Below are 16,360 nucleotides of genomic sequence, written 5' to 3'. Positions count from 1 at the left end.
GACAGGGAGGCCTGGCGTGCTGCGATTCATGGGGTCACAAAGAGTCGGACACGACTGAGCGACTGAACTGAACTGAACTTAACAGATCCAGTTCATGAACATGTTGGTAATAGTGTGATGTCCTGAGAAACCTCCAGAATGTCCAAGTCCCTTTGGACTATATAATGATGAAGGTCCTGGGGAGTTAAGAGTTAACAAGGCCTAGGGGATGGCACCTGTATATTGCCACCCATACAAGTATGAATTGCTTCTGATCCTTCTTTTTGATAGGGATGGATAAGAAGAGCTATCCAGCTTCCTAGTTATGGCTGTGCTGAAGTGAAGTGAAGTGAAAGTTGCTCAGTCGTGTCCGACTCTTTGCGACCCCACGGACTATACAGTTCATGGAATTCTCCAGGCCATAATACTGGAGTGGGTTGCCATTTCCTTCTTGAGGGTATCTTCCCAACCCAGGGATCGAACCTGGGTCTCTTGCATAGCAGGCGGAGTGCCGAAGGTTGTGTTCAAGATACCACATCAGCCACAGTGGCTGCAATCGAGACTTTTGCTTAGTTAAGTCTGCGGTAATCTGTGTGCTGGAGCAGCTCCATACTGGCCTATGAGAGCCAACTATTACATTTTCAGGAGCCTTGTGAGTTGGTTGTCGAGCCTATGGTGGGAATATTATACCATGGGAATTGGCAGAGGCAACAAAGCAAGCCTCCTGCCACCTCTTGGGCTGTGGACCACTTACCAGCACACCACTGGTGATAGTCAACTGTCATCCACCATGATCAGTACAGTTTCTGTGGGGTCCTGTAAGGGTTTACAGTGGTAGGTAAATCGAATGTGGACATCATGGCTATCACCTTTCCTGCATTCTTTAGAATTTTGATGATGGCACAAAATCCTTTTTGCCATCCCCCTTGGGATATGGTTTTGTTTTTTATTTACTATCCTGGGTGGCGGGGGGTGGGTGGGTAGTGGGGGTGTTTCAGAAGCTTCCACTTGACTTTCCCCACTTCAAGGGCCCTTATTCCAAAGATCAAGAACTTGATGTAAGAGTTCTGTCATTTATCAGGTGTGCCCATTCCAGTTACATATTTGGATAAGGGAAAGAATCAATGGATATGTCAGACCCAATGGACTCGTATTGGGCTGGACCTGGGTCATGTCTGGACTCCATATTCTTCAGTTATAACGGAGGGCAGAATGGTGCTTTGGGTCTCTGGGAATCAAAGTCAACTCAGACCCTGGAACTAGCAACCCTTGTAAGTTCTCATTCTCCCACTGGATAGTTAAGTAAGTAAATGGCTGTAGGTCACTTTGGGGGAAACACTGGGAGAGTTATTATTGAATACACTTGCTGTGGAATCCCAGTGTTGTTTTTTGTGTGGGGATCTGAGTTCTCCTTCAGTTGTTCTGGAAACAAGAACTGGCTCAGGTCCAGAAACCTGGCAAGCAATCATGACTTTTTTATTTGGGCAGCTGCCTGCAGACTCTTGATCATCCATTCTTGATTTCTTTTAGTTGGGTAATTTGTGCAATACCTCACTGGCTGCTCATCAATCTTGCCCCCAGGAACACCGTGTTCTATTTACCATCTCCATAGCTCTCCCGGTGCCGCTGGCTGCTACTCTGACCTTGATTTCATTGTGATAATTGTGCTCACCTTGCTTCAGATGAAGAGGTGCTGCCCCTAGACCTCTATTATTTCAAGATTCTGGGGCTTTCAGTGGGCTCAGTTCTGTTGTTGTGTTTCCTCCTCTCAGCCTTGGCCACAGAGCGGAGCCACCACTAAGCTTCTCACCATGCCGGTGCTCTCTCCGGAGTGCATTCCTTTTCTGTTTGGAATAAGGGTGTCCTCGGGGCCCTCCGGGTGGTAGTAGGGTTTTACCTAGTAAATACCTTCTGGCATCCACTTCTCTGAGCCTTGAGATCGCGTTCTAGACTATCTGCCCTAGCAAGTTTTTTTTCCCTTCCATATTTATCTGGCTGCATGGCGTCTTAGTTGCAGCATGTGGGATCTTCGTTGTGCCCTGTGAGTTTTTTCTTTGCAGTGCACTGACTCAGTTGCAGTGCCGGGATTCCAGAGTGTGCAGGCTCCAGCAGTTGTAGCACGTGGGCTTAGTTGCTAAGTGGCATGTGGTGTCCTAGTTCTCCAACCAGGGATCGAACCTGTGATCCCCGAATTTGCCAGGCAGATTTCTAACCACTGAAACACCAGGGAAGTCCCTGTCAGAGCAGCTTTGATACGTCTAATTCACTGGACTAGTCACACAGATCATCACATTTTTTAAGCTTTTAAAAGCCATCCCCGCAGCTGGGTATCTGCCTAGATTTGCATATAATGGGAAAGCATTCCATGCTGATTTTACTTGTATCCTTTACCCAAACTACGGTCCAAGCCCCCACCCCCTAGCATCCATTCCGTCATGGGCCCTCCCCATTCTTATCAGCACATCTTGGCCAGGTCTTGCAGCTCCTTTGGCGGATGGTTCACACTGTCCATTAACTGATCCAGCACGTCCAAGCCAGGAGGTGCTAAGATTTAACCCTATCTGTCTTATTCTAGGAGGGGCAGTGGGAGCAACATGGTCTTTCAAGACACGGCATCAGTCAGAGTCCAATCAGGAGGCAGCAATCTCACAAGAAAGTTGAAAAGAAAAATTTTAATCTAAAGAATTATTAATTAGTAAAAGATAGCTAACTACAAAAAAGCATAAAAGAGGCCTCCAAGGATATAGAAACAGCACTTGCGGAAAGCAGCTGCTATGGCTAGGACTGGGGAAAAGGGGCTGACAGAGGATGAGATGGTTGGATGGCATCACCGATTCAATGGACGTGAGTTTGAGCAAACTCCAGGAGATAATGAAGGACAGGGAAGCCTGGCGTGCTGTGCAGTCCATGCGGTCGCAAAGAATTGGACACGGCTAAGTGCCTGAACAACAACAATGACAACAAATAAGGAAGGAACTAAGGACTGAAGGAGAAGAGGCTTTCCCTCTGTCCCACAAGGCTGAGATCCAGACCTTCTCGGAGAGGGCATGACTGCCATGGGAACACGCAGCATGCTGGCAGTGGAGAAGCTTGCTAGAAGGCACAGCTGGTGCTGGTCTGCAGGAAGCAGCCCCCTAGGTGGGGAAGATGACTGCTGGAGGGCGCAGGGATAAGGCTGGAGGTGGTCCCCGAGGGCTGGTGAGGCACCACTGGGCCGCCTGTATCCTGATGTATTGGCAGTCAGGCCAAAGGCAAATGGCACCATGAAACTAGCATGAGGAGCCCCTTCCTGCGGTTGTGACCTTGTGGTGGCACTCCAGCGGCCTCTGTTGACAGAGAAACGGCTTCACTTGAGAAGGAACACATGCTTACAAGTCTGGCCCCAGGGTCACAAGGATGAGTGCTCTTGGTTGAAAGACCAGCTTCAAAGCTGGCTGGCATCTGGGAACTTGGGTTTGGGGAAGCTCTCATCATTCCCAGCTTTAAGTGTTAGTCACTCTGATTCTTTGCGACCCCCATGGACTGTAGCCCATCAGGCTCCTCGGTCCATGGAATTCTCCAGGTAAGAATACTGGAGTGGGTAGCCATTCCCTTCTCCAGGGGATCTTTCTGACCCAGGGATCGAACCCAAGTCTCTTGCATTGCAGGCAGATTCTTTACCACCTGAGCCACCAGAAAAGCTCTTAGCTTTAAGAAGAGTGGTTCATGGTGCCTACATTGTATAAACAATGTACTTGCCTTCCTTCTGGGAATCTGAAATGTTGATATGTGTCAGGCAGACGCTGCCTACATGATCAGCCACCAGTAAAAACTCTGGGTCCTGAGACTCTGATGAGGTTCCTGGGTTAGTAACGTTTTACGTATGTTGTCACACTTGTTGCTGGGAGATTTAGGTGCATTCTTTGTGACGTCTCTGGGAAAGGATCCTTGGGAGCTTGTACCTGGCTTCCCGTGGACTTCATGTTCCTTTTCCCCTTGCTGGTTTTGCTTTATATCCTTGTGCTGTAATGAAACATAACTATGAGTATGACAATATGCTGACCCTTTGAGTCCTCCTGGAGAATCATCAAACTGGGTGGTGGCTTTGGGTAGCTCTTCAAGCAAGCTGGGGGGCATTATCTCTAACAAAGGGGAGGGGGCCTCTACTATAGGCAAAGAGGGTTCAGGAGAATCTGGGAGCGAAAAATTCTCATATGCATCACTCAGATACACCCACTCCAAGTCTCAAGGTCCAGCGCTTCACCTATTAGGGCCCTGATCTCAGCAAAGGAAACTTTTCAGAAGGAAAATTTTACTCTCTCTAAAGCTCTGCTACACTCTGTTCCTGTCTACTGCCTGTAAGAGATCAACATTTCTTTAAATGTTGCCTAGAAGGCCCTTGTGTTCCCACAGGTTTGCTTGAATTGTTGAATAATCATCCTGAAAGAAAGTGAAATTGTTAGTCACTCAGTCGTGTCTGACTCTTTGTGACCCCATGGACTGTAGTCTACCAGGCTTCTCTGTCTACAGATTCTCCAGGCAAGAATACTGGAGTGGGTTGCTATTTCTTTCTCCAGGGGATCTTCCCAACCCAGGGATTGATCCCTGGTCTCCCCCATTGCAGGCAGACTCTTTACTTACTGAGCCACCAGGGAAGACCTACTTTCTTCAATAAATCAAAGGCCCGCAGCAATGGCTACTCAATTCTTTGTATCTAACACATCTCTCATACTTCTCGAGAGCCAGAGAGATTGCACCAGTGAATACACTGTATAAGGACAATCAAAACGGAGTCGATATTCTCAGAGAGCTCTTTACAGTGGAGCTGGGAGACCGCTGAGGAGCTCTGGCTTATGCACATCTCAGCCCGAATGGAATATGAACTTTGACCATTTCTTAACATGAATCCACCTGCAATGCAGGAGACATGGTTTCAATCCCTGGGCTGGAAAGATCCCCTGGAGAAGGAATGGCAACCCACTGCGGTATTCTTCCCTGGGAAATTGCGTGGGGTCTCAAAAGAGTCAGACATGACTGAGCGACTAACACTACCAAACACTGTCTTAACATAGGTATCAAGAACATCTGTCCAATGTTCCAGAAATGTAAGCTCCTTAAAGACCCTTATCCTAAAATAGCTTGTTCAGTCTACCCCTTAAGGACAGATATTTCCTTTCTTGTGTTAGCAAGGGTGTCAATCATACATCAACGTGAATCAGTCATAATTATATGTATACAATTATGAGGGGTTGTAATTCTTAAACAACCTTGTGGCTCTTACCTTTATATATCCTTGACTCTTTTTCTTCCCTGGAACACTCCTAATCTGTGTCTCAAATCTGTGTCTCCTGAATTTAAATTCTTTTTTTAAAATGTTTTATTTATTTTTATTGGAGGATAATTGCTTTACCATATTGTATTGGTTTCTGCCAGACATCAACATGAATCAGTCACAGGTGTATATATGTTCCCTCCCTCTTGAACCTCCCTCCCACCTCCCACCCCATCCCATCCCTCTAAGTTGTCACAGAACATCGGATTTGAGCTTCTGGTGTCATACAGCAAATTCCCACTGGCTATCTCTTTTGTATATGGTAACATATATTTTCAATGCTACTCTCTCAACTAAATTGCAGTTCTTAAGATCCCAAATAAAATTATTTGCTCTTTGCAGCCGTAATATTGACTGTGAGCTGACAGCATCCACTGTGTGCATGCGCTGAGTCACTTCGTGTCCAGCACTTTGCGACCTCATGGACTGTAGCCCGCCATGCAGCCCTGTCCATGGGATTCTCCAGGCAAGAATAGTGGAGTGGGTTGCCATGCCCTCCTCCAGGGGATATTCTCCACCCCGGGGAACCCACATCTCTTATGCCTCCTGGATTGGCAGGTGGGTTCTTTACCACTGAGCGACCTGGGAAACCCTTCCACTGCCGCTAGTGAGAGTTAATTGCGCCACTGCAGGAAACTGGGGCCTGTTTCTTCTCCCCCCACCGCTGGGTGGGGTTCTCATTCTCATCCCTTGGGTTAATCCAGTTGTTCTGTCTTCAACATCCCTATTATTACTATGATGACCACAGTTTAATTATACACGTATAATACTTTTTTGAGCTTATCCTGTGACTGCACGTAAAGGAGCTCCTTTATTTCTGATGCCATCCTGGCGGCAGAGTTGCTATTATCTCTGTTCTCAAATGAGGAAATGAAGCTTCCGGGGTGTGACTAGCCTAGGTCAGATTTTGCTGAGTGACAGAGTCAGGGAGTAAATCCAGATTTTTCTGACTCCAAGTCCCCTCTTTCTTTTCTACCACATTGTTCTGCTTCTCCAAGGAATTGGGCATTTTAGGTCCTATAGTAGGTGAGGAATTTGCTTGGTTTGCATTTTGTTATTCAGATTCTTATGACCACCTTAGTATTGATATGACTTGTGGCCATCCCTGTAGATACTTTTGACCTAAAAGAATCAAGTGTATATAAGAGTGGTGCTTGTCAACACTTAACACACCAACAAGTCCCTTGGGGATCTTAAATGTTAAAATGCGTATTCTGTTTCGGGGGTCTGTATTTCTGACAAACTGATACTCCTAGTTCTCTGCCACACAGAACAACTAGGCTCTTAGTAGTCCTTGAGGGATTAAAGTAAGAAAAATGTAGGAATATGGATGTATCTTCATCTTCAGTTTTTCAATCTGGAAAAATGGAAAACATTTCTTCATGTCAGTTCAACCCACAAATACTCTTGCTTTAAAAAAGTAACACAAATAGAGTTGCAAAACTGATAAGAATTTAGCCAGCCATAAGATAAAAATAATGATTTCTAACAGCACTGTTTTGGGATTTGATTGGTGAAGCTTGTAGATAAGTCACATAGATATCTGTCCTATACCAAACTGTCTTTCCAGTTTTGCAAGGACAAGTCAGAAGACAGCTCAATTTTGACCAATCCATGGAGACTGGAGTCAGTGATCTTGGGGGATTATAGCTATAGTGGGTGATGTTTACAAGCTTCAAATTATTAATAGTAGTCTACTTGGGAACTATCTGGGAGTCTGTGATAAACCTTGAAAATGTCTCAAAAGGACTTGCTGAACTCCTGTCCCCCTACACATCCAACCATTTTCCAGTTGTGTTGCTAAGCTCTGCCATCGGTCAGCCAAGAGCTGGTCTGCTCTCCAGTCCTGCCCTTCCTCCTGGCAGGTGCCTGGCTGCATGGCCGACGTTTGGCTCCTGCTTGTCCCTGGGCTCTCTTTGGGTTGCAGGATCAGGACAGGGGGCTGGGGATAGGAGCAGGGCACGGCCACCTAGAGATCATTCTCAGGGTCAAAAACTAGACCAAAGACCACAAAAATCTAAGGTGCTATGTGATGATTTGGGGGTTGGCTTCTTAATGCTGGGACATTTGGTGGCCTTAGCTCAAATTCCACAAAGCTTCCCTTTGACTTTTTGCAGGAAAAAAAAAAAAGGTAAGAAAAGAAAAGTGTTAGTTGCTTAGCCACATCTGACTCTTTGGGACCCCATGGACTATAGCCTGTCAGGCTCCTCTGTCCATGGCATTTTCCAGGCAAGAATACTGGAGTGGGTTGCCATTCCCTTCTCCAGGGGATTTTCCTGACTCAGGAATTGAACCAATGTCTCTTATGTCTCCTGCATTGGATTCTTTGCCTCTTGAGCCACCAGGGAAAGCTCAAACCAAAAGGCAATTCAATTCAATCTCCCCTCCTCCCACTCTTTGTACCAAACCACACAGCCAGCCTCTTGTGGAGTCCTTTTCTTGGCTGCCTTGATACTCACGTGACAAAATATTTCCACTTGAAATTTTGAGAGTTTCACCTGCTCCCTTACTTTTCATTTAAATGGCACCACAGAGGTTTGGGCTAGAGGTATTTTTCCCCTAGTCAAAATGGCCTTTTCCCATCAAGAAGCAAAGCTCCAAGGCTGACAAGTCAATGTATTTATTTATTTGTCTACCCATCCATCCATTTATTTATTTATTTGCTGTATAAGGTAATAGCTTATGGTACTTACCCAGAGCCAGCTGTTTGCAGGATGCGGAGAGCAGGTGGTCTGGGAGGCCTCTGATGAATTGCAAAAGACACTCACCAGCTGCCGACACTGTGTGTAATGAGCAAACCTGCAAAAATCTTTATTTTCAATTGGATTGTACCTTTAAGTAAGCAAGGGAGACAGCCAGTATAACTACAGACCATGACCAACAACCCACATAAACAGTGTGCAAACACAAGTGATTAATGTACCAGTATTTCAAAACATCTAAAGCTAATGAGTCAGATTTACTAGGGTGCACAAAAGAGGGGGGCAGGTGGTGGGGGAGGAGGGAACAACTTAATGGGCCTTAATGGCCTTGAGCAGAAGCCCAAGAATTCTCCTGCCTTCCGTCCATGGTGCCATCATGCTGCTAAACAAACATCCTGCCAGCCCACGAAGGCCATTTTCCTTCTGGCCCCTGGGGAGATGGGGGGAGTTTCCAGTTTTAGGATAGAAGGAGGGGAGCTAGCCAGTGACCACTACACCCTCCAGTGATCTCTGATGATATGCGGGGATAATGGGTTACAAAGACAGACATTAATAAGGTAAGAAAAGAGGGGGGAGGTTTATTAATTTTTCAAGTAAGTTAGCAGGCCCCAGGGCATGGTAAAAGTGTAAAGAATCTGGTGAGCGATGAGGGGCTGGACTGATTAATGCAAGTCAGCTGTCCTCGGAGGGCCATAGCAATAATGATGAGATTATGGAAGAACCTACTGAAGACAAATGAGATGCGTGTGGAATAAAAGCGAAGTGTCCTAGTTCCTCTTTTGGAGTGCACGGTGGATTTTTATGAAGGCAGAACAGAGGTACGAATGACAGCCAGAGGAGGTGCCAGACCCGGCGAAGGGCTTGCTCTGCTCCAGTGCTTCAAGCCTGGGGACTTCCGGAATCCTAGGCTTGCCTGGTAAAGGGCTGAGAAGGATGCACATCCCAGGAAAACTCTCTCTCCATAGGCAGGGGGAGCAGAGTTCAAGGCCGCTATGCCGTCCCCGCAGCCTGTCACCTGGTCTGCATTTACTGCCCACACAGCCCCCTCCTTTCCTGCTACTGTTTCCTCCAGGCTGGGCCAGGGGCTGGGCTTCCTCTGTGGGTCAGATGTGCTAAGTCATTTCTGCTGTGTCCTTCTCTGTGCGACCCCATGGACTTTAGACCGCCAGGCTCCTCTGTCCATGGAATTTTCCAGGCAAGAATACTGGAGTGGGTTGCCGTGCCCTCCTCCAGGGGATCTTCCTGTCCCAGGGATCGAACCACATTTCTAACATCTCCTGCATTGGCAGGCGGGTTCTTTATTACCCACCACCACTATCGCCACCAGTCTTAACCTGCTTCTGCTGCTGACCAATGAGTTTGGAGCTGGAGAAAAGGAAGTCAGAACTGATTTCTTTTCCTTCTGGAAAGTGCTCACTAGATAACCTGTTTGTCCGTTCTCTGCACTTGTTGTCTTGCTTGTGTACCTAAGACACCTTCCTGGGATGCCTCTTAGTCTGTGTCATTCAATGGACGTGAAGGGAGGGGAGGCAGCATCTCTGGTGAGCCCTTGCCTACACTCAAGTGCAGAAGATTGATGGTGGTCATCCTTGAATTTCCAAGTGCAGAGTTATTTGAGGGTCCTGCTCTAAAGGCAGCTCCAGGTCCCAGCCTCCAGAGAGTTTGGAGTAGGTTCCAGGAATCTGCCTTTCTAACAAGTACTTCACAAGTGGTTCTATGCTCGTGGTCCTCAGACAAGAGTTTGATAAACCCAATCAAAGGAAACAAGATTAACTAAATGTTGCCTCAGATAGGTTCTTCTGGATGTCAAAGTGCCAAAATGTACTGTGAATGATTCAATCCTTTCTGTTGGTTCACTAAGACTTGAGGGAAAGGCAACCCCACCCCCAACACACACATCTTAAATCATTTTTACCCTTAGTGTGAGCCCAGTTTTCAGGTTTTGATGCTTTCTAATTGTGGTGCTGGAAAAGACTCTTGAGAGTCCGTCGGATAGCAAGGAGATCAGACCAGTCAATCCTAAGGGAAATCAACCCTGAATATTCACTGGAAGGACTAACACTGAAGCTGAAGCTCCAATACTTTAGCCACCTGGTACAAAGAGCCAACTCATTAGAAAAGACCCTGATGCTGGGAAATATTGAAGGCAAAAGGAGAAAGGGGTGACAGAAGATGAGATGGTTAGATAGCATCATCGACTCAATGGACATGAATTTGAGCAAACTCTGGGAGATAGTGAAGGACAGGGAAGTCTGACATGCTGCAGTCCATGGAGTCGAAAAGAGTCAGACACACCTTATTGACTGAACAACAACAATTTTTCAGGTTAGAGCAGGTTGATCAGAGTGGTGGTATTTAGTTTCAAAAGGAGGAAACAGAGCAGCATAAAACAGCCTGGAAAAGCAAGGACTGTCAGTGGAGGTTAAGAGAAGGGGATGAGCAGGTGGTGGGTGAAGCCAGTGGTTCTCAACATTTTATTTTCTAGCAAAGCATTTCTTTTCAAATGAAATCTAAATGGAAACCCTAGTAGAAAAAGTCAATTAGATGATAATTTATTAATAAACATTTGCTTTGTTATAAGTTTATAACAATTATCTTTACAAAATCAGTAAATTATAAAAATGAAGGTATTTGAATGAAGTCAAAATTAGCCATTGGAAGTTACACACAACAGTTACAGCCTTAGATCAGCTTCTGGATCAATAGATTTACTGAGATAAATAGTTGCAAATTATGAGTTTCTTGACAGCTGGCTCTGCAGTTTTGGGAGACATCCTTAATCAAATTGATCTGGATCCTTGCATGAAGAGTAGCAGAAAATTTATATTTTAAAGTTGGATCACTGATGCTATTTAGTAAGTGCTCAAATCCTCTCATGGAAAAGTCACTCAAAAAAGCAATGATGACATTAAAACAAGCCCTATGATGGTTTACTGTGCACCAGCACAAATCCCCAAGCAGACACAGCCACCCTCACTCGGATTTAATTGGGCTCTTCACCCATGTGCTTTAATTGTGTACTTTTGTACAATTTAAATGAATAGTCATGCACAGGCCTAATTTATAAAAATACCAGTGCAGCTCTAAAGTGTTCCTACTCAATGACACAGTTCCTTGAAATTCTAGGAGGATCTTTATTTCCAAATCTGCACAAAACACTTTACTTGGTTGGCACAAATTCATAGCATTAAATAACATTAAATCTTCTAAGTTTGAAAATGTACAATTTACATCGAATTTACGTGAAAATGTAACATAGTACATATTTATGTGTATTACATGTATGTAATACATACATATTACATGCATGTACATTTAAGTGTAATGTGCATTTGATTTACATTAAAAATGTGTACATTTTGGGGGGTGGAGGCAGAGAATATGAGATGGGTGTCACACATTTGAAATTCATATTTAAATAATAGGATTACCATAGATATGTGTAGAAATTTGGAGCCTCTCTGAGGAACAGGGGATTTGAAAGTCACACCCTGGGTCAAGACTTTGCTTAAGACAGACCCAGTGTTTGAGGGGGAGGTGAACAGGAGGGACTGGACATTGGGAAATGTCTCAAAGCATCTTTGACAGGCATTGGATTTTTCTTCCTTCCAAATAGCTGTGTAAGAAACTATAATTAGGGAAAAAAATTATTGTCGTTGTTGAGTTTCTAAACCGTGTCCAACTCTTTGCAACCCCGTGAACTGTAGCCTACCAGACTCCTCTGTCCATGGAATTTCCCAGGCAAGAATACTGGAGTGAGTTGCCATTCCCTTCTCCAGGGAATCTTCCTGACCCAGGGATTGAGCCCAGCTCTTCTGCATTGCAGGTGGCTTCTTTACCACTGAGCCACCAGGGTAGCCTCAGGGAAGGAAGTAAATTGCAAGAAGTAAATGAGGGAAGGAGGTGCTGTAAAGAGAAAAAAGAAGAGAAGGAAAGTGGGTGAGTTGTGATGATTTAGAGATGCCTGGATGAAGAAGCTTGTTTTAGCATGCATAAAGATGGAAAAAAAGGGGGACCCTGGAAACTTCTGGAAGAATGTGAGAAAAGCAAAAGGGAAGACTATGGGGCTAGAGAGGAGGAACAGAAACCAGAGAGGGCTCTGGAAGGATGTAAATTTCAAGGACGCGTGGAAAGGCCTTTAAGGAAACAAGCCACGAAGTTTGTGCTGGCGCTGGAGCCTCCTTTCATTTCTTAGCAAGGGCGATGGTGCTCAGAGGACGCTGTCCTGGAAATCCGTGGCTCCCAGCCGCCCTGCACTTCATGCAGATTTGAGCCCTATCCTCTGGCAAGCCTTGTCCTCTTGGGAGCTCTGTCCTCTCGCGTGCATTGTTTCCCTCCGTGGCTCCCTGCGGTCTCTCATCCTTTCTTGGCTCTCTCCCACTTAGCCCACCACGGCCTGGCTGCCCAAGGAGAACAGGCTTTCATTTTCCCCAGGTTTACACTGTGCACACTGACAACCCCGCTTCCTGCCACCCAAGTGGCCCCTCTCCAGCTCCCATCACCTCTTATCTCTATGGTAACAGAAGACATGGCGATCATCCGATCATCTGGAATTTGCTTCAGAGAGTTGGTCTGCACAGGCAGGCATTCCTGGAGTAGCTTGTCCTTTTACAATTAACCGACTGGCCTGGGGAGAAGAGCTGCCCCCAACAGAATGGCAGACAACGGCCTCCAGACGTGGGCACTTGGCATGTTGATGCTGAATGTCTCCATAAAAATATGATGTAATTAACAGACCTCGGCAGCTGGGACAAATCAGCACCTCTCATTGATTTTCTATGTCTCCTATTTACTTTCAGTTTTTGAACTGTCTGCCATGACAGGAAATCAAAGAATTCTAATGGTGTACTTGAGGGCCATGGTGCTGGGTCAGCATTTCCTTGAGAAATCCGGACACTATTCAGTTTATTATCACTCAAGCGTCCCCTTTTACTCCTAAATTAAGGCTGTCCTCCAAAAAGGCTAAGAAATAGCAGTTTATTTTGGGAATATCAAAAAAAGTCAGTGTACTATTTAACTCTGAGAGGAGTGTTTAAAAAAAAAAAAGTAGACTCAAAGTAATATTAGATGGATCTGTTTACTCCTTCAGGCTTGTGATGAGGTTGGCAAAGACATTTGGGTGGAGAGGCAGAAGTGCTATAGTCGTTCTCCCCAAGTTTCATGCCTTTGCAAAAGTTACCTGGTGGAACCAAAAAGAGGAGCCTTCTTCCAAGTTTTTTCAGTGACTGAAATTAAGAAAAACAATTCTCCCCATATGTGCTTACTTAGGAACATTGTACGATACTGGATTGGTCCCTTCATTTTCTCACTGTGCTTCCTGCTCAGGCAGGTGAAGTCAGAATCTGGGATTAACTTCACTTTGGATTCCTTAAAACTCTGGAGAAAATAGGCAGAAAGCTGAGGCTGTGACAGAGAAATGGGTCTCCATCTGGAGTCTTCTAGCTCCACATTTCTTTTTACAAGATGCCTCAGGCTCCACTGGTAGTGTTTTCCTTCAGACTCACTTGCATTGGCAGAGTTCATGTCTTTGTTTTATACCCTAAAGATGAATTTTCTTCGTCTTTTTACTGACTCAAATCATGTAACCCTTTCATAAATAATTAGGAAACTGGAGAAAAGCAGAAAATTGCTCATAATTCTCCCACTCAAGCACACTAGCTATTATTATTTTCGAGCAAATACTTTGGGTCATTTTGAAATGTCAGGTTTTGATATGATTCTCAGGATAATGTACAAACGACTTTGTGTTTTGTTCTTGCACTGAATGTATGTCAAAGAATTCCACCTATTATTGTGAGCTCCAGTAACTATCTTCTTAATTGCTGCCTGAGCAACTGGAGCATTTGAGCCCTTCACATTGATTTTCCATGTATCCTGTGGAAGTCGAGACACCATATTTATTTAATTATTTCTGTATTTCAGGACAATAGATTGAATCCATTTTTCACTGTAATAGATGCCACAGTAAACCTCTTTATACATGAGATTTTTCCATAAATAAAACAATGTCTTTAGGATAAATTCCCAGAAATTACTGGGTCAAAGTACATGAATATTTTATGACTCAATATTTCCTGTTGCTCTTCAAAACTATTACGTGAGTTTGTATTAATCACCTAAAATATTTGAGGAATCATGCTGTATCAGGGTCTTTTATCCACTAAATAGACAGTACCAAGAGTGCTTTATAAGTACAGGTTGATGATGCTAGCAAATATCTCGGAGATAAACGTTTTGGACTTGAAAGATGTTCCCCTAACCATGGTGTTTAACACACAGAAATGACTTCATTACATTTTTTTTTTTCTTCTACATGTGCCATAAAGTATGAATTCCTTGCCTGGCTATAATGTTCTATCTCATCAAGCCTCATAAAGTGAATTACTGTCACACTCCCTCAGCTTGGCAATGAATTTTGAAGATACTATGGATTTCTTTTCCATCTTACACAGAATTTGGAAGGGTATCCCCTTGCTGGGAATAATGTCTTTGGAAAATAAGAAAATGCCGAGTGGAAAGAAAGTACATTTTCTGGGAAAAGAATAAGAACCTAGAGAGATGGAGTGAGAATTGTACCACAGAGTCCCCACAGCAGATGTTTTGGGTGTTGAAACTCCCACCAGAACAGCTGCAGAAATGTAGAATCACATCTGGGTGTGTGACGCGGCTGCGTCATTACCTACTGACAGCACAACAGCCAGATGCTTCCAGTTCATTTTAAGGACCAAGCTTCAGGTCTGAACCTGCGAATGTCTCTACTTCCCAACTGACGACTTATCAATTGCCCGGGAAGCTCATGAAGACGGGGCCTCCTGGGCACCTTCGAGATGGATCTTCTTGGTCACAGCAGGCAGGGGCAAAGCACAGCTGCTCTGGGCCCAGACCCACAGCTCTAGTCTGCTGCGTGGCTCGAGAATAAAGCCATCAAAATCTTTTACACGATGGTGGCTGCGTGACTTGTCACGGGTGTATGAGGCTTCTGAGGCCTTTTTCTCTCTTATTTCCCCTGTAATTCATCCAGTCCTTTCTTTCTCTCTCTTTCTTTCTCCCTCTGCCCTCCTTTCCCAATCTCCCAAATATAAGTTTCTTTCCCGGGCAGTTGAATGTGTAACTGGATAATCAATATGGTAGCAAATGATTCTTAAGACTCTGGGATGAATACTATGGTTTTTGAGAGCACAGCTATTTTCTTGTGTCATTTCTCTCATCTTATACTGACTGTTACTATGAAAGTTGAGTGAAAGTGGCTTCAAGTGACAGGCCTCCTCTAGATCGAAGCCCTTAGCAGCCTTTCCCCTTCCCTGATTAGATACAAAATGTATAGGGCAGCTCCCAGGCCCCAGGGGGGAAATCATTCAATTTATAGACTTCAGCCCCAGGAAAGACAGGTTATTCAGTGCATAAATCTTAGCCCTTAAGCTGTTCAAGGGACAGGATTCTCTCAGGAGTAGCCTGTCCACGCCACACCATGATGAGGGAAAACCGAAAAGACACAGTTGGTGAAACGTGGAGACTCATGTGTTCAACTTAACATTGACAAGCACCCTAAGAAACAAATAATCGTGAAAGATACGGAATTTCTAAAACAAAAGACCAAAAAAACAGTGGAAAGTATCTTCCATTCTTTGAAGACATTCACATCTGTGAAAATGCTTCATCTCACTTAGCTTTCACATTTCTACAGTTATATTCTTGTAGAAATCTTGCACTTATTGTTAGAAACATTTTTATTATGCCAAAGAGGCAGAACCTTTCACATGGGGCTGGCCACTGATTGAGGCCAAGGAGCTTGTCCCCCAGGACTTGAGGCTTGGGTCCATCTCTGGGTACATTTGGTATCCTCTGCAGTACTCAACCATCTGGGGAGAGCCATAAAATATAACAGAACCATAAAAGTGGATAAGAGCCACCAAAGAGTTTTCTAGAAAAAGAAATAAGGAGAGAACAGTCAAAGAAAGTCATAGTTGGATCCTGGTCTTTAAAAGAAGTAATAATATTTGTTGTTATTGAGTCTCTAAATTGTGTCTGACCCTTTGCGACCCCAGGGACTGCAGCACGCCAGGCTTCCCTGTCCTTCACTCTTTCCCAGGAGTTTGCTCAGACTCATGTCCGTTGAGTCGGTGATGCCATCCAACCATCTCATCCTCTGTTGCCACCTTCTCCTGTCCTCAATCTTTCCTGTGTTTACAATGTTTATAGTTATTAAGTCATTTAATCTGCATAAAAATCTTATGAGATGGGTCCTATTTTTATTGTCCAGTCTACACAGGAGGAAATGGAAGCTCATAGAGGTGAAATAACTTGCCCAGAGTTTCGTAGTGGAATCCAGCTTTGGGTTCCATGAGCTTAACACTGTGCTCTAGGGTCT

The 16,360-nt window shown here is 44.7% G+C and overlaps 1 long non-coding RNA gene across 1 annotated transcript; it reads right to left on the bottom strand.

Moving 5' to 3' along the window:
* Positions 1 to 3,713: 3,713 nt before the first annotated feature.
* Positions 3,714 to 8,096, bottom strand: LOC147346011 (uncharacterized). The gene is made up of 3 exons (XR_015153441.1): positions 7,984 to 8,096; positions 5,240 to 6,647; positions 3,714 to 3,981 (listed from the first exon to the last, which is right to left on the bottom strand). It is a non-coding gene; the product is annotated as an uncharacterized LOC147346011 (long non-coding RNA).
* Positions 8,097 to 16,360: the final 8,264 nt, after the last annotated feature.

The sequence above is a fragment of the Bos grunniens genome, chromosome 24 (assembly GCF_055505025.1).
Source record: "Bos grunniens cultivar Pamir isolate PY7600 chromosome 24, Bosgru_T2T1.0, whole genome shotgun sequence".
NCBI lineage: Eukaryota > Metazoa > Chordata > Mammalia > Artiodactyla > Bovidae > Bos > Bos grunniens.
Note: the sequence above shows the minus strand (reverse complement) of the source record. Positions and strands in the feature narration are given on the sequence as shown.